Source organism: Malaclemys terrapin, chromosome 1 (assembly GCF_027887155.1).
Source record: "Malaclemys terrapin pileata isolate rMalTer1 chromosome 1, rMalTer1.hap1, whole genome shotgun sequence".
Lineage (NCBI taxonomy): Eukaryota > Metazoa > Chordata > Testudines > Emydidae > Malaclemys > Malaclemys terrapin.
The window spans coordinates 200594937-200620260 of record NC_071505.1 but is presented as its reverse complement, the minus strand read 5'-3'; the positions used below and the strand labels follow the sequence as shown (position 1 = coordinate 200620260).

Sequence of the window (25324 nt, the reverse complement as noted above, 5' to 3'; positions counted from 1 at the left end):
TGCACAGCAGAGCGCGGGCCATGCTTCTTGGGATATGGCATATGTGTGGCCATGCCAGCCTTTCAAAAAAAAAAGGCACAAAATATTATGGGTTCCAGTTGAAATCGGGGAGCGAGGGAGAAAACTGCATCATGGGACATTGAAGCCATGTTCCCAGTCCCCCCTTGGGAGGCATTGCAAGGTCTTGTCAAAACCCCCTGCGGCGAGTTGCACTGTGGTATAGCTGCTCACAGTGCACTGGTGTGGACAGGCACTACTGACTTAGTTACTGCGGTGGCTGGATGTCGACTTAACTGATGTCAACTTAAGTTTGTAGTATAGACATGCCTCTAGTCTTTGCAGTCTAGATAACATTCTTTCATCATAGTTTGTGTAATTCTATGCCTGTCACATACTTTACAGAAAATGCATCTGAGAAAGGTTTTTAGGGTGTTAAAAAAATGTCTGGGTGCTATTTTGCCCATACCTTTTCCCTTTGCTTCTCAAGTGTGAGTCAGAGAAAAAAGGTATGCAATTTTTAGAGGTTTTAAAACCTAATATAGCTTTTTTATGAATAAAAATGCCATGACTTAAAATTCTATTATCGGAGGGTTTTTCAAGTCTAGAACCAAGTGCTGTGCGCTCCACTGGAAAGCTGCGAATATTCTCTTTGCCAGACTAACTTGATCAATATCTTTCTTTGATAATGTAAATAACTCTCTAGACAAGGGAAATGTTGTAGACCGAATACATTCAGTAAAGCATTTGATACAGTGCTACATGGGAAATTATTAGTAAGACTGCAAGTCTGTCATGGAGGTCACGGATTCTGTGACTTCTGCAGCAGCCGGTGCTGGCTCAGGGGCTGCCCGAGCTGGTTTGGATGTGTGGGAGGGGGCTCAGGAATAGGGGCAGAGGGTGAGCACTTACCTCGGGGAGGAGACTCCCCAGCTCCCACTGGCATAGGTGGAAAAGGGGGCCGGGGGCTCCACACACTGCCTGCACCCGCAAGCCCCGCTCCTGCAGCTCCCATTGGCTGTGGTTCTCAGCCAATGGGAGCTGCACCTATGGAGCCTGTGCTAGTGGCGGGAACAGCAGGAGCCTCCCTGTCTGGAACTGGGGGGACACATGGAGCCTGGTAGGGAGCCTGCAAGCCCCACCAACCCCCCCCCCCAGCACCAGCAACACGCCCCTTCCTCTCCCCAGCACCAAGCCCCCAGCACCGCCCTATGACTCCCCCCAAGTTTTAGTTAGGGGTATATAGTGAAAGTCATGGACAGGTCACAGAGAATTTTTGCTTACTGCCAGTGACTTGTCCTTGACTTTTACTAAAAATACCCATGACTAAAACATAGCCTTAATTATTAGTTACGATGGAGAATATGGGGATTAGTACAAGAATTGTAAGGTGGGTAAGGAACTGGCCAAAAGGGAGAGGACAATGAGTAGTGCTGAAAGGGGAGCCATTGGGCTGGAGGGAGGTTACTAGTGGAGTTCCTCAGGGACTGATCTTATTTAATATTTCCAATAGTGACTCTGACACAAAAAGAGTGTGCTAATTAAATTTGCTGATGACACAAAGTTGGGAAACATTGTCAATTTGGAGGAGGATCAGAATATCTTACAGGAAGAACTGGATGACCTTGAGGACTAGAGAAATAGAAATGGGATGAAATTTAATAGTACAAAATGCAAGGTCATGCGTTTAGGGATTAATAACAAGAATTTCTGCTGTAAGATGGGGGGCTCTTTAGTTGGAAACAACAGCAGAGGAGAAAAACCTTGTGTATTAGTTGATCACAGGGTGAGTGAGTATGAACCACCAATGTGGTATAACTGCAAAAAAGACAAATGCAGTCCTAGGATGTATCGGGTATTTCCACTAGAGATAGGGAAGTATTAATGCCATTGTCCAAGACACCGGTAAGACCATTCCTGGATTACTGTGTCTGATTCTGGTCACCCATGTTCAAGAAAGATGAATTCAAATTTGGAACAGAGGCACAGAAGGACTACTAAGATGATCAAGAGAATGGAGGGCCTAGTTTATGAGAGGAAAGTGAAAGAGATTGGCTTGCGTAGCCTAGCAAAATGAAAGCCAAGAACAGTTATGTCTACTTTCTATAAACACATCATGGGGGCAAACTTCAGGGAAGGAGAAGAGCTTTTTAAGCTAAAGGACAATGTTGAAACAAGAACAAATGGGTATAAACTAGCCAGGAGTAAATCTAGATTAGAAATTAGAAGTCTAAGTTTCTAACCATTAGAGGAGTGAAGTCCACTAGGAGTAGTGTGGGCAAGAAACTTAACTGGTTTTAAGATGAAGCTTGATAAGTTTATAAGAGATCATATGACCTGGTTGCCTTTGATAGCAGGGGACTGGATTCAATGACCCAGGAAGTCCCTTCGAGTCTATGTTCTTAGTTACAAATTTATAAAGATTTGCACAACTGTGTATATTTACATTTTGAGGGTAAAACAACTTGATAAGACCTGGCTGTTTTTCAGTTTTATTTAAATATACATAAATATAAATTATGTTATGCATATGTTAAACAGTGTAAGACAAACACCCACCCATCACCTAACTTCAGCTGCCCTTCCTTATACATTTTAAATTTATCTCCAACAAAGATTAAAATAATGATTAGATATTTATGCAAGAGATTAGTAGCAGATGTGTTCCTGTTTTAGCTGCACTAAAAGATTTGATAATAAAGCGACAGCTAAAATACGAGCACATAATGATATACATCTTTAAAAATATGAAATGAAGCAGCATTGGGAAAGGATGCTATTTTGTTTCACAATAACCCAAACAGAAGAAGGCGCCTGCTTCCTTTTTAATTACTAATCTGTTGGGGATGAAATCCACTCCACCTACATAAAGCGTGAGCAATGAGATGTTATAAGGGTGGAGTACAAGAGCATGTGAGATTTCTCAAATTCACACCAAAACCATGGCTAAGGTGACAGGCTGCAACAAAGCCACAGCAACTAATATTCCATCCACCTTATTGTCTGGAACAAGATCTGCAGCACCCTCATGATATTGGCATGTGCTGTTGGATCAAATAGATCAGTTTGTACAACGATTACATGGCTCCTGCTCTGGCCTACCCCTACCATGACCTCGACAGCCTGGCCAATATGGGCTGGTGTGGGGATACATTCCATGGTATGCAGTGTGCAATGATGCAGATAGCCTACTGCTTTCACTCTGGATGTACACAGACATTTAGATATGCTTTATTGCATTTCATTGGTGCAGGTTTATTAATATTATTTTTGAAAATGAAAACTATAATAGTTTAATCAAAATGTAAGCATCACTGCTAGTTACTTTTATTCCTTAATTTTTAAATACCTTTTTTTTTTTTACATATGCTCTTCCCTTTTACATATTATATTACACACACAAACAAGCATATACATGTACACACTTCTACTTTCAGCTGTTATTTTTAGGACATGAAAAAAAGTAACAGACTGGTTCTGAAAGTGGTCTGTACATTTTCACATGGCAGTGCACACTCATATTTGGAGGGTAGAATCAAATCCTTTATTTGTTTCAGATCTCTGACTTTCAACTCTAATAGCCAGACTGCTAGATTTGGGCAGAAATTTGTTGCATTTATGAAATTACATGTGGTCAGAAAAACACATTAAGCCCCATCAACAATAACTATTCCATACTGGCCACAGAAATGGGTGAGAAGCTTTCAACCAGATAAGAACATGAGTCTGCAAGAGACAGCAGGGTCTACAGTATGCAGTAAAGCAGCAGAAGCCTGAGTCAGAGAGCATTAAAGTAGTGCCCCATCCATATCTGAAGGTATTTTCCAAGAAGCTTCCCACTACTGCATAAGGAAATGAGTAGACTAGCTACCCCTTTTATGAAGAGTTAATCAGAGTAATGCATTGCAGTAGCTTCTGCTTCACAGTCCATTATTATCTAGCACTCACAAGTTTAGGAAGTATTTGCTGAAGTATCATTAAAAGTTAACCTGCAATAATATTTCAGTAATGGTGAGCACGGAGTATTACAATGCAGATTAACTTCTAATGATACTTTGCAAATATGTTTACTGTGAATCAGTGTGTTCCAGCATCCACTTCAATTGTGGATGTTCTCTAACTAGATCTTCACAGAAACATTGGCTTCTGAAGCAGTGGCCACTTACAACCACCTTATACTTTAGAAATGTATGGTCCAATAATCTGCCTTCAAAAGGTATGTGGGCTAATGGTCATGAACAAAGATATTGTTTCCTTGATTTAAATATAAAGTAATTACCCTCACATGAACAGTTTTATAATTTGCAAACAGACTACTTTTGTGACATACCTTATAGATGAACATTAATAAACTACTTCTTGATTTACTCACACTGGCACAGAAAAGACTGTTTGCAGCTGTGCTACAGGGGATTCATCCACAGGGGAAGGCAGGTATTTGCACCATCACCTTCTTTGGGGATTCTGCAATGGTTCAAACTGTGCCGGGGGCTCCATAGAAATATCACCACTGGAGGCTCCCCAGGGAATGCATTGAACCAGTGCATTCTTAGCTGCCTGATCATGCCCCCTTCGTCAGCCAGTGACACCCATGTTTGAGGTGTGCTAATCAGGCCTGGACTCCCAACAAAGGAGGAGTTACGGGTGCCCTTCCAGTGTGCTTTCTATCACTGGAACCTTTTGTTTTGGAATCTGCCAGGGAGTTTTTATACTACGTTTCACTAATTTTGCCTAGCTCTAGGGATGATATTTAACAAAACCTGTGCATTCTGAACACTTCAGGACCTAATTGCATACAACATTTCAGCATCAGGCTTTTAAAAACATGTTCGAAGACTTAAAACCTAATGTTATTTAAAGAAGGCTGGTCAGGCACTCATTTCTAGATTACTGCATGCCTCATGGACGACTTCTCCGTTTGTTGAAGCACCTTTTTGGCAACGTTCACTTTAACAAACTCTCCCTAGCTTTGATTCTTCCCTGTTAAGTTTCTGATTTGGATAACACTGCTCGACAGCCAAAATGCTTCTGAAATAAATGTAGTCAAACTTTACTAATTTTGGATCACTGAGAATGAAAATGATGCTTAAAATTGTTGATTGGCTCTAGTTTTCAAGATATGCTATTGGGTCAGTATATACGACCCTTGACTTGGGAATGGCGGAGGATAAGTGAGCTATAAAGGGAAAAGATCTCAATTTAAACCAGAAATGACTAAAATACATCTTTGACTGGATCTATGAATAAATCTATGACTGGGTTTGGACAGTACTTGCTTTTTAGGCAAAACAATGAATGATGCAATCTGAAGCTGGTATTGCGTCATACATGATATGAATTGCATCATGCTATTCCTAGAAGTCATGGATGATGCAATCATAACGAGCTTCCATCACTCTGTTGAAAAAATTGCCCTATATCAGCTCTAGAAATCATACAATGTCGTGCTCTCTTATCTGTCAGTGTTTGATTTCTGTTTAGCCAAAGTGAGCAGAGATGCCTCGTACTTGTGTGAAGAGTGCAGATAACTTCTGCTATGTTTGTGGTGAAGTGACTTTTGCATCACAAAAGCGCAGTATAACCACTCTGGTTAAGAAAGCCTATCACCTTTATTTTGGCTGCAAAATTGGATATCAGGACAAGAGGTGGGCCCCACACATATGCTGCAACACTTGTGCAACAAATCTTCGCCAGTGGTTGAACAGGAAAAGGAAATCTATGCCTTTTGCAGTGCCAATGATTTGGAGAGAGCCAACAGATCATACCAGCAATTGTTACTTCTGCATGGTGCCTCCAGTTGGGAAAGGTGTGTCAAAGAAGAAAAAGTGGACTGTGCATTATCCAAAGATTCCATCAGCTATACGCCCAGTACCCCACGGAGAAGGACTGCCGGTTCCTGATGCACCAGAATCATTCTCACTTGAGTCAGATGAGGAAGAGGAAGAGGATGAAACTTCTGGTCCTGAACCATCAATGTCACAGGACCCACATTTTCTCCCATCCTCCTCCTCTGAACCACACCTCATAACACAGGGTGAACTGAATGACCTTGTCAGGGATTTGGAACTATCCAAGAGCAAGGCAGAGCTGTTGGGCTCCAGACTACAGCAGTGGAATCTCCTGGCAGGTGATGTTAGGGTTTCCATGTTCCATGTCCGTCAAAAGGATCTTGTCCCATTCTTCTTCATGGAAGGTCATCTTGTAGTCTGCAACAACATCGATGGTGTGATGGCAGCCCTCAACATCAGTCACGATCCAGATGAGTGGAGACTGTTAATTGATTCATCAAAGACGAGTCTTAAAGCTGTTTTACTGCATAATGGCAATGTTTTGCCATCAATTCCAGTTGGTCATGCAGTCCATATGAAGGAAACCTATGACAACATGAAACAACTTTTGAGGTGCATAAACTATGACCAACATCAGTGGCAGCTTTGTGGCGATTTGAAGGTTGTTGCTCTCTTGCTTGGTCTGCAGACTGGATACACAAAGTACTGCTGTTTTCTCTGCGAATGGGATAGTCGTGCAAGAGATTCCCACTACATCAAGAAAAATTGGCCACTCCGACAGTCATTGGAGCCTGGGAGGAAAAGTGTTCAGCATCCACCACTTGTTGACTCAAGGAAGATTTTGTTACCACCCTTACACATCAAGCTGGGTCTGATGAAGAACTTTGTCAAGGCCATTGACAAAACACAAGCAGCTTTCAAGTACCTCCGTGGAAAATTTCCAAGGTTAAGTGAAGCTAAGATAAAGGAAGGTGTCTTTGTTGGTCCTCAGATTCGTGAACTTCTTCGAGATGATGCATTTGACCATGCACTGCGTGACAAAGAAAAGACGGCATGGAAAGCCTTCCAGTTAGTGGCAATACATTTTCTTGGAAACAACAAGGCAGACAACTACAGGTTGTTGGTGGAAAACCTCCTCAAGGCATACAAAAGCCTTGGTTGCAACATGTCACTAAAGATACATTTTTTGCACTCTCATCTAGATTTTTTTCCACCGAACTGCGGAGCAGTGAGTGACGAGCACGGCGAGCGATTTCACCAGGACATTGCAACAATGGAGAAACGCTATCAGGGCAAATGGAGGCCATCAATGCTTGCAGACTATTGCTGGACAGTGACAAGAGATGCTCCATTTAATGAATACAAGAGACAAGCCAAGAAGCGCCGAGTAGACACTGAATAGGACTAAACTATGTACATAATAGTTTTTTGCCTTTTGTTTCATAATAAATTTTATTTATATAACCCTTTTGCTGATTTTTAAAGTGTTACATAAACAGGACAGGTGAAATATTATCAGGTAAAGCAATCATAAACACATGAAAAGACCTAGGTTTACAATTTAGGATTAAAACTCTACTATCTACACAATATACATAGACATAAAATGTAAAAACTTGAATACCTTAGAAACAGTAGCCAATCAGTTGTTTTAATTGTCATATTTGAATTCAGCACATCAAAATACATAATAAATAGCACATTTCATCTCTGAAGCAGATGACTTCTCAAAAATTGTAGACCAGTGTAATTATCAATTATTGACTAACAAACGTTTTCCTTAAGAGTACCTATCCCCCCCCATCTACTATAAAACTGTTTTTCTTCCAAGTTTGTATCAAATGTGATTATATTAACTGTTTCAGATTTTTTTAAAAAATGTCTGTATGTACACACATATATACACTTTCAAAACACATCCCACTCATTCAGAATGGTGTACTCATTTTATACACATTACTCAATTCCTGCTACATACAATCTTCTTGCCCCATTCTATATACCACATGCTGATAATAAAACACATCTTGAAGTTGCAAAGAACTCCTTTTCCTCTTGGCAATAGAGTATCAACTCTCCCCACCTCTCAAGTCTAGCCAACCTAAGTGGTCACGAATATGCAACTGAACCTGAGGTAGTTCTCTTTTATGGCAGCAACAGAGCTACCTTTCCTTGTGATGACGGTCCCATTTACCCAATTTTTAAAACTTGGGCAAAAATATACAGTATCTGTTTTGTCTTATTTGTATTTGTCCTTGTATAAAAATCAGGATCACAGAAGACCATAAAACAAATTGCACTAAAAACTGTTAAATTCTGCTAAAGCATTAGCAAACCCTCTTTCACTGGGTCATATTAACGTCAGTTACTTAGTGATCATAGCCACAAATGCAAAGGAATAGTACTGTTCTCTAACAGAGTAAGATATTATAGTTTACATTCAAGTAAGTAGAGGGCACAGTAAATTTCAAAGTACAGAGTACCTGTTAATACCTGGAGCATGCTACAAATCCTGAACGTCCCAATTGGGATTAACATTTAATTCTGAGAAATCCTAAGAGAATACAAAGGCATAAATAAATCAAACTATTCTGTATGCAAAATGTGGTTAAAGTGATACTGTCTGATCAAATTTAGCCCCAAATTTAGGTTCTGTAAAAATGACTTCTCATTTGTATTGTGTTGGTGGCCTAAAGGCTCCAAACAGGTTGGGGCCTCATTGTTCTAGGTCCTTTACAAAACATACCAGGCTTTCATAAAATTCAGCACAAACAAACAATAATTTCATGGAAACATTTTCTATTAGAATTTGAATAGAGACATTTGTTTTAAAAAAATGGAATAAATAAATAACTGCACTATTTTGATAGTGCATGAGAACCTGACCATAAACAAAAGCCTTATTCCTGATTACTGAGGGAAATTAAAAAAACAAACATTGTAGTTGTATTATTATTATTATTTTAAACTAATTTCCATACAACCAGAGAGGGGAGATACACAGCATCATCCTATTTTTGCCCACACTCCTCTCACTCTTGGTCCCCTGGATAGACCTGGATCACAAGGAGAGGCCTCTGCAGAGTGAAGGGGAAGAATGTGCCATGAAGGCATGCAACCCCCCCCCCCTCTGTTCCACACAAAAGTGGGGAGATTCACAGGCAGGTCCTTTTGAGGGTGGATCTTGGGGCATGATCTGGTCCATGATTTTGTTAATGTTCCTGAAACAAAATCTGATTGTGCACTTCCCCAATTTCCTTCTTTCAAAGGCCTTTGCAAGAGAAAAATCATATAAACCCAGAACATTCCGGAAGAATAATAAGGCTGACACTTTTTTCTGAAAGGCTGAGTAAAACCCCTTCAGCTGTTTTGGAGTTTACTAAAGATGATTCTCCCCTGCCCACCCCACACATATCAATGCCAATTTTGCTATTTTAAAAACTTAACTGCATGTTTATTTAAACAGGGCTACAGCAAAAATGACTGAAGACTGACATTTCGTATAGGCACAGTCCCCACTGAGGAATATTGCCTTTAATTGGTTTGAAAAAAAAAATCTGTTTTAATTTAGCAATAGATACTGGTTTGACCATTTGAAAACTGCATACCGATCACAGGCAGTAGATGTTCTTATCGCACATATGAGCACACAATTCACTAAGGGATGAGGTTTTGCCACTCTTTACATTTAGTACTTTACTGCATGTACTACTCAATGTGAGTAAGGGTGATGGAAGTATTCTCTACGTTTATTCTTGGTTCAAAGGACTTACAAGCTCCACCGAAGTCAGCGGAGACTGAAAGGTGCACTAGTTGATTACCTTACTTTTTTCTCCATACAACCTATAATTTAACCTATAATTAAAAGTCATAGGAAATTAAGTGAAAAGAAACTAGCAATAATGTAACATGACCAAGAATTAGTAAGTCAGGAAATTTCAAAAACAAAGGCAACGTTAACTCAATCAAGTTGCACTTTTCCTATTCTTTTGTCACTGGTTAAATGTTAAGAATACATTACTCTGTTATAAAATGTTCTCTCTACAACATATAGCACAGAATGCACAATATGGTTGTTTAAAATGCCACAGCAATTGTAGCCTTAGGAATTCCCTAGATTTGAGTTCCTGACCTTACAATCTTAACATTTAATATTGGGCTTCTGTATTTACTGTACAGAAAATCAAAATTTACAGGATTAATGAGTAGCCCCCAAAAGGCTAGCAGTTGCAATCCATGCATTAGCAAAAAGCAGATATTTAAGGTAAACACAAAACTGTCATTATAGCAAGCTAACTGAAGGGTACTGTTTCTTAAAAACGCAAGAATTATTTTAACGAATTGTGCCTCTTGGTGCACAAAAATACTGTGAAGAGGGTACCCACAACAAATTAATCTGTCCATGTCTGATGACTAACTGTCTCCCAGAAGTTAAAGCTTCTGACTGCTTGTCTGTATAAAAGGAGCTTGCTTCTTGGGGAGAAGGACACAGTTCACTTTCCACTTTCAAGCAAACAGTCTGAAATGGAAAGTTTTAACTTATCACTTCAAATTTGCAAAGATTCCTTTTAACTAGTAAAAAAATTCCTTGCTCTACACAAAAGTTGTCATGTCATCTGCAGAAAACAAACATTTTAGTATCTTGAAAAATGAAGTCCACCACAGAATATAGGAATTTAGATTCACTGGCTGGTCTAATCTATAATGGAGTCATTCACAAGGGCAGATGAGGCAATGGAATCATTAACTGTATTTTTCAGTCCAGAATCTGGAAGTTACAATGGTAGACCTGGGGAAGGTTTCCCTAGACTTGACACAATAGCAACCATGATGATGAAACAAAATAAAAATCTGTTAATAAGAACAGAAGTTATCTAAGAAATATTAGATTGAGTGTCCTGGAAGGAATTCAGTTAGAGATGAGGAAAATGTGTAGTATTGCCAACCCCAAGTATTACAAACGAACACGTTTTTAAAAAAACATATTTTAAAGTTCTTATTTGCTTTCTGGGCTTTATGGTGCCCTAGTGTCACATTTTCAAACTTTTCTCTGCAACCATGAGGGCTAGATAACCTCCTTAAACAGGAAAGCTGAGCTTCTCACCTAATCATTTGTCTCCAGGAGTTGGGACTTTAGGAGAACCCCAAAATATTGTGAGACCCATAAGAGTTGGTAATACTATTTAAAATGAGCTACTGAGTGAAGCAAGATCCCTCTACAAATGGCATTACCACAGGAGTTGCCAAATTAAAGAACCAGCTATCCCATCTCTAATCTATCCAGTCTGGTTACTGGAGAGATAATTAATGAGAAATAGAAATGAGATTCTGACAGAACTGTGGTGGACAGTTCTCACAGGGGCAGTTTTGGACACTGAAATGCTACCACTTCTAGAACTAGAAGACTAAAGTTTGAAGTAGTAATCTTGGCATTTTTTTTTCCTTGTGACAGCATATAGCACATAAATCTGCAGAAACATCTGACTGTTTTGCAGAAGAATTACAGATATTGGACAAATTTCATTTTCTGTTATACCTGTGTAACTCAATGGAATTACTCTGCAGTTACATAGGTGAAATTAAGAGCATAATTTAACCATATGCTCATATAAAATTGGTTATGTTTGTCGTTTGATCCAGAGCGGGTGCAGTGTCCCACCCATATCTGTGCATGCTCCAATAAGGTACATATTAACTACAGATAAAAACTAAATGTTTATAAATTATATGTAGCTACAGACTAAATATTAAAACAGTAATACACAATATACAATACTTGGAAGGCCATTTCACAGTTTAGGGCTTGGACAACAAGGCTTCTGCCAATTCGGAAGAATTATTTTAATAAAAGGGTACGAAAAGGCCAACTCAAATCGAATCCATCCTTTAGGACATAAATATCCTTGTGAAAACAGTTTAAAGTAGAAAAAAGCCATGAGAAAGTCATCAACTGGAGGAGAACTTCATAGCAAAGCCAATTCTCTAGGTAGCATTTAAATTAAATAACCAAAATGGAGAACAGGCCATTTTGTTTTAAAATTATTAGGGTACTGAAATTACTTCCACATGAACAACTTGTTTTCTCATGTTTTTTGAGCTTCAAGCTAGTAAGAATAGTTTAATATTTTGTTTACAAATTGCTAGAACTTTCACAACTATGCTAGTGCTACAGTACAACAATATTATAAGAATTTTAACTTCATTCATAGAAGCAAGATTTTTAATAGTATTCCTTTACAACTGTCTTCTTGTAAGTTTTTGTTCTTCATTCATTCTTCAAAATAATATGAAAACAAAGAAAAAAACATTAAACCTATTTCTTTATGTAGGAATGGGGAAAAACTTTTTCCCCCCCAAGGACCAGTGAAAGTTTTTACCTCCCAGACTTTGGTGTATCAAGATGACAGCAGACAGTATCTTTTAATCAGCAGCATCACAAACTTCTCTCAAGATGATCCATCCAGGAAGAACAGTGAGAAATCTCTTTAAGCTGAACTTGGATTGCATTCTGAAATCAATATTACATTTCTGGAACAGCCTAACTTATAAAAATCTTCCAGGACCTATTTCCTGATGCCAAATACCTGAGATCACATGGGGCTACAAAAAATACTTATCTAATTTACTTAGGAAAAAGTAGAAAATGAACGATTCTACTTTCTTCGGTTGGAAAAGAAATTAATGTAAAAACAGAAAAATACACTTAAAGGCACATCTTATATATAACAGTGGGGACTGATTAAAACTACCCTCTACCCCTATACTGCCCGGCAACACTGGAGGAAAGGCAGGAGGCAATGAATGTGGTTTAATTAGGCCACAATTTTATTAACTTAAAAGATGTGGGAAAACCTGCCAATAAATTGTACAATGGAAGTCATGATCATTCTCTTATCATTTCACATAATCCCCAACCTGATCCCACCTATCCTGTTGCTGGGACCTTGCCACCCACCCCACCTATAAGGTTTAAGGAGATTTAAAAGGATGGGGGTTGGCTCTCTCTGTACCAGATTCAGAAGATCTGAACCCTCTTCTCTTCTGAAGCTCCCTTAAGGGATGCTTTCCTTTAAATCCTTTTCCAGTACATTTTATCCAATGACTGTACCCTTCCATAACAAGTAGATGCACTTCTTTTTTCGTATTGCTGATGTAGAGAAGCAACTACAATTTCACCTGAAGTTGATTGAGCCAGATGGCTACATCAAGAGTAGCAGAATTTATTTTAGCGATGCCTCCTTCATATTTATAAATTGGGCAGTAGGTGGTCATATGTTTGATGGCCTGTCGTGGGGATCCATACTCGAATGCTGGGGAGTCATTGATCTTCTATTTGTGCATTAGATGTCCATATCTACCATGGTTGGTTTGGATTCGGTTCAGAGTTGACCAAGATGTCCGTGGAAGATTGAACCCAGGAACTTTCTGTGTGGGATCCGGCACAAGATGCTTATTTTTAAAGTCTTGTTAAGCCCAGCCTGCTTTCCAAGCCTCCTTCTCATCATTTAGCCTCATGCAATCAAGCTATGAATGTTCCCAGAAAGGCATGCGGGACTTAAGACGTTGGGGGAGTGGGGGGCGAGACCGTTGTCGAGGTCTTGGCGGATAGGAAGACATCTGTTTGCCTGGATTCGCTGAGCTTCGCAGAGTGTTGCGGCAGTTTGGTGAATCAGCGGGGGAATGATGTTAGAACAGTAGCCATGGTGTTGGAGTTGACTTAAGGGTTCCAGTGATACACTGCATCACTGTATTCAGCTGGGTGTCAACAAGTTGTGTGTGGCTGCATCTGCTCCATACCAGTGCACAATATTCAGACACTGAAAATCTACTACTAATTTTACATACTAAGGTGTGTCATTATAATTTAATCATCCTGTGGGGAAGGTGAAAAAACCCACATCATTTCAGCCAATCTCGCAGTGAAGGAAAAAAAGGGAGACTAGCGTAATGCCCAAATGGCTAGCGTAATGCCCAAAGGGAGACTAGCGTAATGCCCACAGTGGGTCATGAAGGAACCCACTCTTTTCTCCAGGTTTCATTGGTGGGCAGGGGGGTGCTGCCAGCTTGATGAGGGCTTCTTCAGGAGTGCATGAGATATAAATACCCCCCTCTTTCTTCCCATCAGTGGGAGGGGCCAACCTGGTCCAGCCAATCATTTCCTACTCCTACCTGTTTTGTTTGGGTAAACTTTTTTCTTCCTCCCCCTCTACTAGTAGTTGCACAGGGAGCTCTTAGAGAGGAGACAACCTCTCTTCTTCTGGCCAGCTGGACAATGACGAGCGGCATACAGTTGCGGTGAGCACACAGTAATGGAATACGGTTCAGGACAAGTTTCAGATATAATATGTTTGTGGGTGGATGGTGATTTTCAGCAGTTCTCTTTGTTCATCTCCACAACACAATCTGCCAGCTGAAGACTATTTGTTGTTTTCAGATTTAGAAGAATGTTGATATGACAGTGAGGACTGCTATCACAATATTTGACCCAGCTGCAGTACCTGCTCACCCACAGTAAGAGGATTCTGCCTGGCTGCATTAAAACTACCAAAATTAAAGGGAAATCTAGTGGGAAGTGCAAAAGATGAATTCTGTATCATGTTTTAATTAACCCAAACAAACTATTATGCTGAACTTAGGTTCTAAGCTACAGAACACGCTTCTGCAGTTGGAGACCTGGAATTAATTACTTATTATTTGATCATTTCCCGCTTTTGGTCAAGAACTCTGATCTTCAGCCCCCTGGCTGCTTCCTTGGAGATTGATACCTTCACAGAAGTACTTTCTCCAGAGTAACTAATCCTGAGGTTGGACACACTAATTGTGCGTCACAGTAACTGACAGCTGGGACTTTATTCTTAGCCTTTGCTAAAAAGGCAATTACTCCCTTTAGACCAGCCTTTTGTCTCACTGAGCAGTGCACCTGCCTAGTCTATCATTTCAGCAGCCATGCTCTCATACTCCCGTCCTGGTATGACTGTGTTGCATATTATAGCCGCACCATCGATTAGAGTCCCAGGCTTATTTTTTAGAACTCTACCTTCTGCTCCTCTACACAGATGGTAGGGGCCAATGCAGCTGATCAAAGCCTCCCAAGGAGTTTTGTGCTTTTTCTCTATGGTACACATGTCAATTTGGGAGGGAGAGCATACCTTATATTCATATCTCTTGCATAGTGAAGTATTGTATTATTGCTACACCACAAAGCTGGTCATAAGCAAGGGATTTAATAGATAGATACTTTGACTGGAAATATTTCTTTCTTTCTTTTTTTTTTTTTTTTTAAAGTGAAAACATACATTTTACCCGACACACGTGAAATTTTCTGCAAGAGACTCAACTCACAGTTAAAAAACATTGTTGGCTCTTGAAATAAGCTTAATGTTATTAAGCCCTCCCCCAAAGCATCACAGTCATCTCCCAGATGATCCATCCAGGACAAGCAGTGAGAAATCTCTTTTAGCTGCACTTGGATTACATTCTGAAATCAATATTACGTTGTAAATTCATACAAAGGCTTTTTCAACTGTGTGAGAGAAGGTAAACACAAGTTTCCATTTTGAAAACAGGCGCCAAAAGAATGGTTTAAAACAATTTATCCGAGACCACATACATCAATGGTGGCAGTAGATTTACAAATAATGTGTGCAACTTAAAATGCATATTCGATTTGCAAATGTACTGGAGCTTTTTCCTGTACAAGAATTGGGAATCTAAATTTGACATACATTTTAAATATAATTAATTGTTAAAGTGTTATACAATATATAGGAGAGTTGCAAAGAATAAAAGCCAACAAGTAGTATGACCATCATAACACATTTAAAAAAAACCAGATTTCTATATCATTCCACCATATGCCCCTAGTGATTTCATGTAACTGTTTACACATCTACATTATTTTTTATGTAAGAAAAACTCCTCCGCTAGCATACACATTTCCACAAATTCATCATCAATCTTGTAAATTAGATGCTCATATGATGGAATTCTTGCTATTTCAAAGTGCCTATATTTTACAGCTGGAGTGCATATACCCTTACACTTTTTCAGGATTTTCTCTATGCACAGACAAGACCAGCTACAATTTATTTTTAGAAACCATTTGTACTCCCAAATATTTGAAATGTGTTACTTTTTAAACAGAACAATACATGTGTTAAATGAATTATTGTCTCAGAAATAGCAGAGGCAGAGGTATTGTTTATGTATTCAACTACCACTGTGTAAGAGAAAATGGCACACTGTTAATTAAATGAACTCTAAGGAGTTTCAACTTCCATTCTACACCTCTCCCTTATTTCAGTTGTTCATAACCTTTTCAAACACATTCCTTTGGAGCTGAAACCTGAAACATTCCATAGGTTGGTCTCAGTCCAAAGGTGAACTTTTTTGGGGAGAGGAAGTTTAAGCAAACTGACCAAAAATTGATTTTCTTATTACAAACCACCCAAAAACAAACAAAACAAAACAAACAGCTGTTCTGGCCTCTCTCTCGACCAGGTTAAACACATTTAGTATTTTCTATTCCTCTTTCTCTCAAGTTTAATGTATTAATGTGTTGTCAGTGTATATCCTTGGATATATAGGATATGCAATTTAGCCAAGTTTCCAAAACTACCCTAACTTTTGAAACTTTCTGACTTGCATTCTTGCTCTTATATCCTTAACTTTTTTCATGCCACATTTGTACATCAAAACACCCCACAAATACACTTATTTCTCTAAATTTCCTTCTATGAGGTGTAATCAGGGCCGTCTCCAGGCACCAGCCCTCCAAGCATGTGCTTGGGGCGGCACCTGGAGGGGGGCGGCGCTCACCCGGGGAAAGTGGGGCCGCGGCCGGGCTCGCTGCCCTCCCTGGGCTCCGGCCGGCCAGGGAGAGTGGGGCCCGGGCCAGGCTCGCCGCCCTCCCTCCGGTGCTCCGGCTGGGGGGGGGGAAGAGCGGGGCCGCGGCCGGGCTCGCCGCCCTCCCCTCAGCGCTCCGGCCGCCGGGGAGAGCGGAGCCGCGGAGGGCTCGCTGCCTTCCCCTGCCGCGCTCCAGCCCTGGGTGTGATGGGGTATCTGAGTCTCACACTGGTGCCCTAAAGGTTAAAAAACCCACCCAGCCGCACCTGCTAGGCATGCTCACATTGGAGGCTGGGCTCAAAAGGGAGAAGCTCACCTCAGTCTAGGAGAACAGTCTAGGGAAACAGATGCGTGCTGCAAGCTCCTGCAGAGAAACTGACAGGACTCCATAAGGCTAAGACCAGGCCCCATTGGCAAATCACCATACACCCTTCACCTCTCAGATGCTAGGAATAATGGGCTGTGGCTGATAGATGGGGTCCTACCAAATTCATGGTTCATTTTGGTCAATTTCATGGTCAGAGGATTTTAAAAATCATAAATTTCATGATTTCAGCTGTTTAAACCTGAAATTTCACGGTGCTGTAATTGTAGGAATCCTGACCCAAAAAGGAGTTGTGTGTGTGTGTGTGTGGGGGGGGGTGGGTGGTGGTGGGGTGGTCGCACGGTTATTGTAGTGGGGGTTGCGGTACTGCTACCCTTAAATTCTGAGCTGCTGATGGTGGTGGGGCTGCCTTCAGAGCTGGGCAGCTAGAGAGCGGTGGCTGCTGGCTGGGATCCCAGCTCTGAAGGCAGAGCCGCTGCCAGCAGCAGCAGCGCAGAAGTAAGGGTGGCATGGTATGGTATTGCTAACTTTACTTCTGCACTGCTGCTTGTGGGGCGCTGCCTTCAGAGCTGGGCACCTGGCCAACAGCCACTGCTCTCTGGCCGCCTAGCTCTGAAGGCAGCGCAGAAGTAAGGGTGGCAATGCCACAACCCCACTAAAATAACCTTGCGACCCCCCTGTAACTCTCTTTTGGGTCAGGACCCCCAATTTCAGAAACACTGGTCTCCCCGATGAAATCTGTATAATATAGGGTAAAAGCACACAAAAGACCATATTTCACAGGATTTCAGGGTCTGTGACGCGTTTGCCATGGCTGTGAATTTTGTAGGGCCCTAGTGATAGATGAAGACGCTCTGGAGCATGATCAGAAAGGACTCCTGGGGGAATCCAGAAGGAGATCAGTGGTGCGGATGGAGGAACTGAAGCTGGGGTAAGAATTGGCCATGGAACAGGCGTAAGGGCACTGGCCCCTAGGCCACATATTTGAACTATTATTCACAGGCTCCTGGGTTGGAACATAGTGGAGCAGGGAGGGCCCAGGTTCCCCTACACCCAGCCACTAACTCTCACCACTACATGTTACAGACAAAATCACTGCCACTAGGCAATGCTGCCAGATTTGGACTTCAACTTCCCAAAAGTAGGACAAAAGTCATTGGTAGAGAGGAAGAGGTAGCAAGCCAGCTTATAAAATTCATTATTTTAATTGCTTTCTTTCCCCAATAAATATGAATCTCCAATCTCAGAAGCAGTATATTTAGAGTTAGCTATTTCACTTGCAGAAACACGGTTTGGAAGAAACTTCTTAACATGATGTATGCTACATAACACTGCTGCACCTGTGATACAGCGTAGGGTAGTAATCTCTTAAATGTATTGAAAGAAACAAAATATGTCCATTTTCTTTCACACTGTATGGAAATAACATTTATTTTCACTATTGTGCTGCACCACAGATTTGAACATCAAGGCACACTCATTTCATTTAAATCTATTTTGACATTCAACTGGTGAATATTGGGGATTAATGAACAAAATGGACTTGCGCCTTTGCAGCAATGGCAAGTAGTTAAAGATTTTATAAATTTGATAGTTTTTCAAGTTAAGTATTAAGTAATCTGAGACAGCAGCATTAAAATGTATATTTTGGGTATTTGGCCAAAGACGGTTGAAATGAACTATCAAGTGAACATTACTGTGAATAGATCTTCAAGCTTTTTCAGCTATAATTTAAAGCAATCAAAATAATCACAGACACACTTTTTTCTTCTTTACTACATTTTCTCCCTTCCTGGGACTCCTCCCATGCTCTTCTCCAGGTAGCCTTTTCCTCACAAATGTCTAATTCACTTTCCAATTCCTCCTCCCATTGTCTCTTTTGTATATACATCAGTATCTTTGTTTCAAGCTTATTTCCTTCTCTGTGGTCTTTCTGAATTTCTTCTCCCCCCAATAAGCTCTTGATTAATTCAGACACCAGTGGCCCACTAAACAATGCGGCTCTCCCAGTACTCAACATAACAGATGACTCTGAACAACAGTGAGATCTCTGTAGTTGCACTAGGACACCTGTATAAAGACAAAGTATAACTGGGAAAATCAATTCAGTCAGAATAAATTCCTGGTCCAAACCATAGTCTCGCTCTCTGTCTGAACCTTTGTTCAGTCAATCCTATGATTTTTTGGGGCCTGACGTGATTTTTGAACAATTTGGGTTTGCAGTATAGCTTTAGAGGGGAAAAAAGTCACGGTCCCTGCACTGAGGAGCTTACAATGTCTGTCCCTAAATGTGCAAAGGAAACATTTGGATGAACCTCTGTGCCTGCACAGAGCCCAGTTAAACTCAAAGGAACTCAGAGTACAGGTGAGCCAACAGTATGGGTTTCTGTAAATTTGGGATCTAAGGGCCCAATCCTGCAAACACTTATGAGAATCAAAGGGACTACTCATTATACTACATAGGGTTTGCAGGTTTGCCTGAAGTTAGATAGGACAAGGATATATGCAGTGGTGTTGTAGCTGTATTGGTCTCAGGATATTAGAGACACAAGATGGATGAGGTACCGTAGTATCTTTTATTGGACCAACTTCTGTTGGAGATAGAGGCAAGCTTTCGAGCTCTGTGTAAGCTTGAAAACGGGTGCCTCTCACCAACAGAAGTTGGTCCAATTAAAGATATTATCCCACCCATCTTGTCACTCTAATGACATAACAACAACATATAATGGACACAGGGAGAGATGACATCAGGCCAAGAGGGAGAGGTTAAATAAAATAATGCTAGTTTTGTTTTAAATATATATTTTATAAAGTTAGATTTTATTAGGTCACAGCCTAGATTTTATGTTGATAAATGCTTTAGAAAACCAATAGATTAGAAAGAAATAATAGGGCTGAGAATCATTATAAATAAAATAACAGTCATACAGAGCTCCCTGCAGCTCCCATTGGCTGGGAATGGCGAACCGCAGCCATTGGGAGCTGTGGGCAAACAAACTGTCTAGCAGCCTGCCAGCGGATTACCCTGAGGGGCTGCAGGTTGCCCACCACTGGTCTATATGTTTTATTGCTTTTTTTCCTGTGCCAGAGAGGCACAATGGGATTAGATTACAGCTCAGGAACTTTTTTACTTATCCATTTTAAAAAATGCAGGACAATCATTAGCCAAAACTGTAGGACTTTCATGTGTGAAAGTCTGAGCAATTTAAAGTGACATTTTACTTTACAGAACATCAAACACCAAAATAAAAGTAATTGTAAATTAAATGAAAATCCAGGATTATAACTGGAATGTAGGGTATTGGTTACCAAGTGTTTATAACTTAACTTTAATGTGTTTAGGACATGCTGAACAGTTGTTGTGATTTTTTTCTGTATGGTAGTTTAAATAAATTACCAAAATAAGTGACACTGGTATGATTATATTGCATTATTTTGACAAATAAAATACGCATAAATTTGTATTTTTTGGTGCAGAATTTGGGATTTTTTGGTGCAGAATTCCCCCAGGAGTAATCCTTGAGAGGTGAGCTATACACAAATTATTTTTTAATAAAAAAGCCTGGATTTTTAACCATTAAAAAAGATGGGAGGGTAGACGCTCAAAGAAGTTGAAAATGAAGACCTTATAAATAATTATTATTTTCAGTTGGGGAAAAAGTCTGTAAATATGGTCTTTACTATTTCTTTTCCTCTGTAGGGGGTAATTTGCGCCGCTGACTCAGACCCCATTTAAACTTTATGCTCCTAACCTCCAGATAAAATTTGCATTGAATCCAGTCATTGAATCTGAGGAAGCCTTCAAGCAACTCACTCTACTGCCTGTCAACACGTCTTCTGAAGTAGCTAAAGGAGTAACCCCCACTATGTGAGGCTGGGAATGAAAAACACAGACTAAGTTCCCCAAATAACTGTGCTGTCCTGCCAGTAGATCACTTTTTTTTTTTTTAATTTTAAACACAAATATTTTCTATTTCCTTTCTACTGTGAACTTACAACTTAATGAAAGGATAACTTAAAGAAAAATGTGTGTGTGTGTGTGTGTGCGCGCGCGCGCACATTCCAGATGGGGTTTAGCAAGTGCCTTAACTACAAGTGCTCTTGTGCCTCAAATTACACAAAAAAAGTGTATTAATGATCCACTTAAAACATGCCCTGTTTATGACATCTAACACATAAACAACATTCAAAGTAGTGAAAACAAACGCTGAACTAATGACTTTGAACCACACTAAGTGATTACATGGAGAACAAGAGTGCGGTTCCAATACAGAACACACGAAAATAAGGTCAAGTTAATGAGAACAGATTCAAACATTGCCATTCAAGGTTAATCAGAATATACCAGTTTCTATTTTCTGTATTGTTTAGGAAATCCATTAGTAAAATGGTATTGAGGGATAGTCTCTCTCTTTCTGTTTCTTTTAAACTCAGGGATGAACACTAAAAACTCCTCTCTGGAAACAGAACTGATTGCTGCCACTTTATTTTTCACCAAAATGCACAATTTGGTAATATAGTATGCTCTGTTCAGAAAACATAATAATCTTGGTGATAAACGTAAGCAGGGCTAAAAGCATTTTTAAATGCATAAATAGATTATAAAGCATGAATGATGAAAGCTAAATGACTACTGTTTTTGGAAGAGACTTTCAAATTTATTAGTGCTAACATCAGGCTGTGATTAGGGAAAAATAAACAAACAAAAAAACCTAACAGTAAAAGACCAAACATAGTCTTCAAAAGCATACATTTATCAGAGGAACTCCGTAAATGTGCGGTGTTAGTTTTCCTTTGAAATATTAACATTAACTACATAGAAGAAGAGATACAGGAGCAAGAACCCTTAAAATCAATGTACTTTATATATATATATATGTATTATTTATACTGTGAAAGTGAAATGAATTATATTAAAGAAATAGAATGAATTAAAGAATGCTTTAAGTAGAAATGAGAAAAGCTGCAAGCCAGGGGGCAGGAAAGCAAACATTAACTCCTTAATGAATTGCCCCACCTAAGGGCAAGTGGTGAAGCATTAGATCGATAAGAGTTAATAAGAAAGCAGGATATGCACATTGTGCCCTATGCAAATTTTACAATTTTGCTCTCTCTGTTCCTTTGTTTAGTTCGCACCCTTTTATCTGTATAAATAAGGCTGTTTGAATCTTGCATGGGGGCTCACATTATCTGAATGTATTAGCAGAGCGCTGTGCTAATAAAACAGAGTGGTCTGACAAACTCTGAGTCCTGAGTCTAACTTTGACAATACATATCAATGAAAAAACTCTGAAAGCAATAAAATAGCTACAACTTACAGACCAAAGTCAAGTACACACAGATACTCAGTAACACTACAATATATACATCAAGGCTATTCAATCTCTCAAACTAATTTTTTATGTGATATACTAGCAAACAGGTTAATAAAGTTCCACTGAAGTTTATAGCAGTCTTTTCTATCACAGATATAAGTACAGAAACATAACACCACTTACCTTAAAGTTTGCAGATATAACACAAACTTCTTAGGTAAGTAATTAATAAACTTGCCTAGAACTATCTGGCTTAGGACAGACAGAAAGACACACACACACAGACAAAGCTAGCAGCACAGACTGGCCCCAGACACACAAAAGCTGATATTGTTCTCCTGCTGAGTGAAAATTTCACTTGTAAATCGAATGACATCTGTATTCAGAATCACCCACAAAAGCTGTCCCTGAGAGGTGACCAAACTGCTTGACTCAACAAGAGACAGATTTTACTGGTAGCCTTCAATGCAGGCAGCTGTATAATGGCAGCTTCTGGTTTTACCTTCTAGCAAACCTGCCTTCCTTTCAGCTAGCCATAGATGGAACATGTTCTGCTAAGATCCTCCCCCTAGGCAAAGCCATCATGCCAAAGTATTCTTTAAAACAACTAATCATTAGGGTAAAATCTGTGTCACACTGATGTAAAAAATAGCCATTCACGGATGTCTCCAAAATCAGTAACAACATTCATGCTATGCCAATACTGCTGACATACATAATGCGCAATGCATTGTGGTATCTACCTCATGAAAGTCAATAATCAACGTATTTGATAAGGTATCTAAAATCTGCTGGTAGAAATAAAAACCTGTTCCACTACATTAAATTGTGCCATGCTTTTTCATTAAATAACTTGTATCCTTTACTTATCTGTGTTACTTTTTTATTAATAATGCTACATTCATTATGACCTAATCTGGACATCAGAATCAGTCCATAAAGCTTTATATAGGCATAACAATAGGAATATCTGCTTGAATTGGATGCAGGAATATACTGCATGATTCATTAGAATTTGGAACATCACATTTCCAAAAGAGAGGGAGGGACATGTTTCCCTGTGTAATACAAGTGACACTGTCCAATCTAAAACCACTCTTATTCTTGAAAAAAATTAATCAAGTATTAAATTTGACTGTATTTTTGTATGTTTCCCAAAATGGTTGTTTCTCTCTCTCTCTATTCTAAACACATCTAATACTTTAGTAATGAATCATTGGGTTTTTTTTTTTTTGGAATTATTGAACTATTTCTGAAGAAATTAGTTTTGATTCTGTATGATTACTGACAACCATACAACAGGAACTATTTTGAAAGACCCTTCCAGGAGATGCACTAGTGCTTTGCAGAACTGGGCCCAAAATGAGTGCAGGATCCTGATCTTTACATAAAGAGAACTGTTCCCTAGCAAAAAGAACAGGAGTACTTGTGGCACCTTAGAGACTAACAAATTTATTAGAGCATAAGCTTTCGTGAACTACAGCCCACTTTGATATGCAAACCAGACACAATCAACTCAGGATTGAATAAGGACTGGGAATGGCTGAGCCATTACAAACATTGAATCTATCTCCCCTTGTAAGTATTCTCACACTTCTTATCAAACTGTCTGTAATGGGCTATCTTGATTATCACTTCAAAAGTTTTTTTTTTCTCTTACTTAATTGGCCTCTCAGAGTTGGTAAGACAACTCCCACCTGTTTATGCTCTCTGTATGTGTGTATATATATCTCCTCAATATTTATTCCACTCTATATGCATCCGAAGAAGTGGGCTGTAGTCCACGAAAGCCTATGCTCTAATAAATTTGTTAGTCTCTAAGGTGCCACAAGTACTCCTGTTCTTTTTGCGGATACAGACTAACACGGCTGCTACTCTGTTCCCTAGCAGGGACAAAAACCACATTAAAAAATACATCCGGTAGCTTTCCTGTTTTACACTTGTAATTTACTATCTGCAGGAAACCAGAGCTGAATTATACACTTTGTCGCATGTATCTTAATTGGTCACTACCAAAAACACCAATTTAAGAATTTTTTCCCTCTGAACTGTACACAAAAGTTTAGACACAAAAACGTAACTGGAATAGATCTATGTGGCACAGCAAATGTTGCACATGCTGTTTGTATGAATTTGTATTTGATATTTTAGCTCACAAATGATATATACATGTCAGAGTTTGACAGATATTTACTTAGCAATGAAAAAAAAAGTTGAATTTCCACTCTCCACATTAGTGCTTCTGTTTATATCATAACATACTAGTCTATAGCTTATGTTCTGAACTTAGAAAACTATTGGAGAAAAAATAATATTAAAAACACACACAAGTAAGCTACTGTAACTAGACTTGTTGGTGATCTTTAAAGAGTAGGTGATCCAACAAAGAGTAGGTACAGTATACAGTTTAGGTTCTAGGAAAAATATGACCATAATCAAAAGGCTACAGTTACAGTTCAGACATCTCAGTTCATAGATATATATTTTATGTTGCACAGATTATCCTGTAAATTAAAAGGAATAAAAAGGTATTTTTGTTTTTGAACTCCTGGAACCACTGGAATAAGCCTAAACAGATGAGTTTCTTAAGAACTGCAAGAAAAGCTTTTTCTTAATATAGCTTTTAAAATAGACATATATAAATGAACTCAAACAGTGGAATAGCAGAAAACACACTTCCATAAGTAACTTTATAAAGAAAGATCCCCGCTTGATGTGTGATCTTTATTAGCTGAGAAACTAAAAGGAAAGGGATAATTTTCATTCCTTTGTACAGAGATCCTTCCTCTCTTTTGCCTTTAGAGAAGATTTAGTTTAGAAGTCAGGGAAGAGATTCCAATAGATAAATCACATGCTTAGTCTAAAAATAAGAACTACTCTTGAGAAAGAGGAGGAACATGTGAACAAATTTAACATATGGAAAAAGGCCAAGAAGTGGGAAGCACAGTTTTTCATGCAACTGACATTTTGATTTGACAGTAAAAACTCTACAACAGATCCTAAAATTCTTACTCAGCAGAAGATAATGGGTCAGAGTTTGTGTTCTGGTAGTC

The 25324-nt window shown here is 39.3% G+C and overlaps 1 protein-coding gene across 15 annotated transcripts in view; it reads right to left on the bottom strand.

Moving 5' to 3' along the window:
* Positions 1-25324, bottom strand: part of CASK (calcium/calmodulin dependent serine protein kinase) — a 414387-nt gene that overhangs the window by 73338 nt on the left and 315725 nt on the right. Inside the window, exon 1 of one of the 15 annotated variants that reach the window (XM_054005672.1) lies at positions 22455-22463. The exons of the other annotated variants lie outside the window; for them this stretch is intronic. The gene's annotated coding sequence lies outside the window, so the exon portion shown is untranslated. Of the gene's footprint in view, positions 1-22454; positions 22464-25324 lie in introns of those variants that run through there. 15 annotated transcript variants of the gene reach the window in all.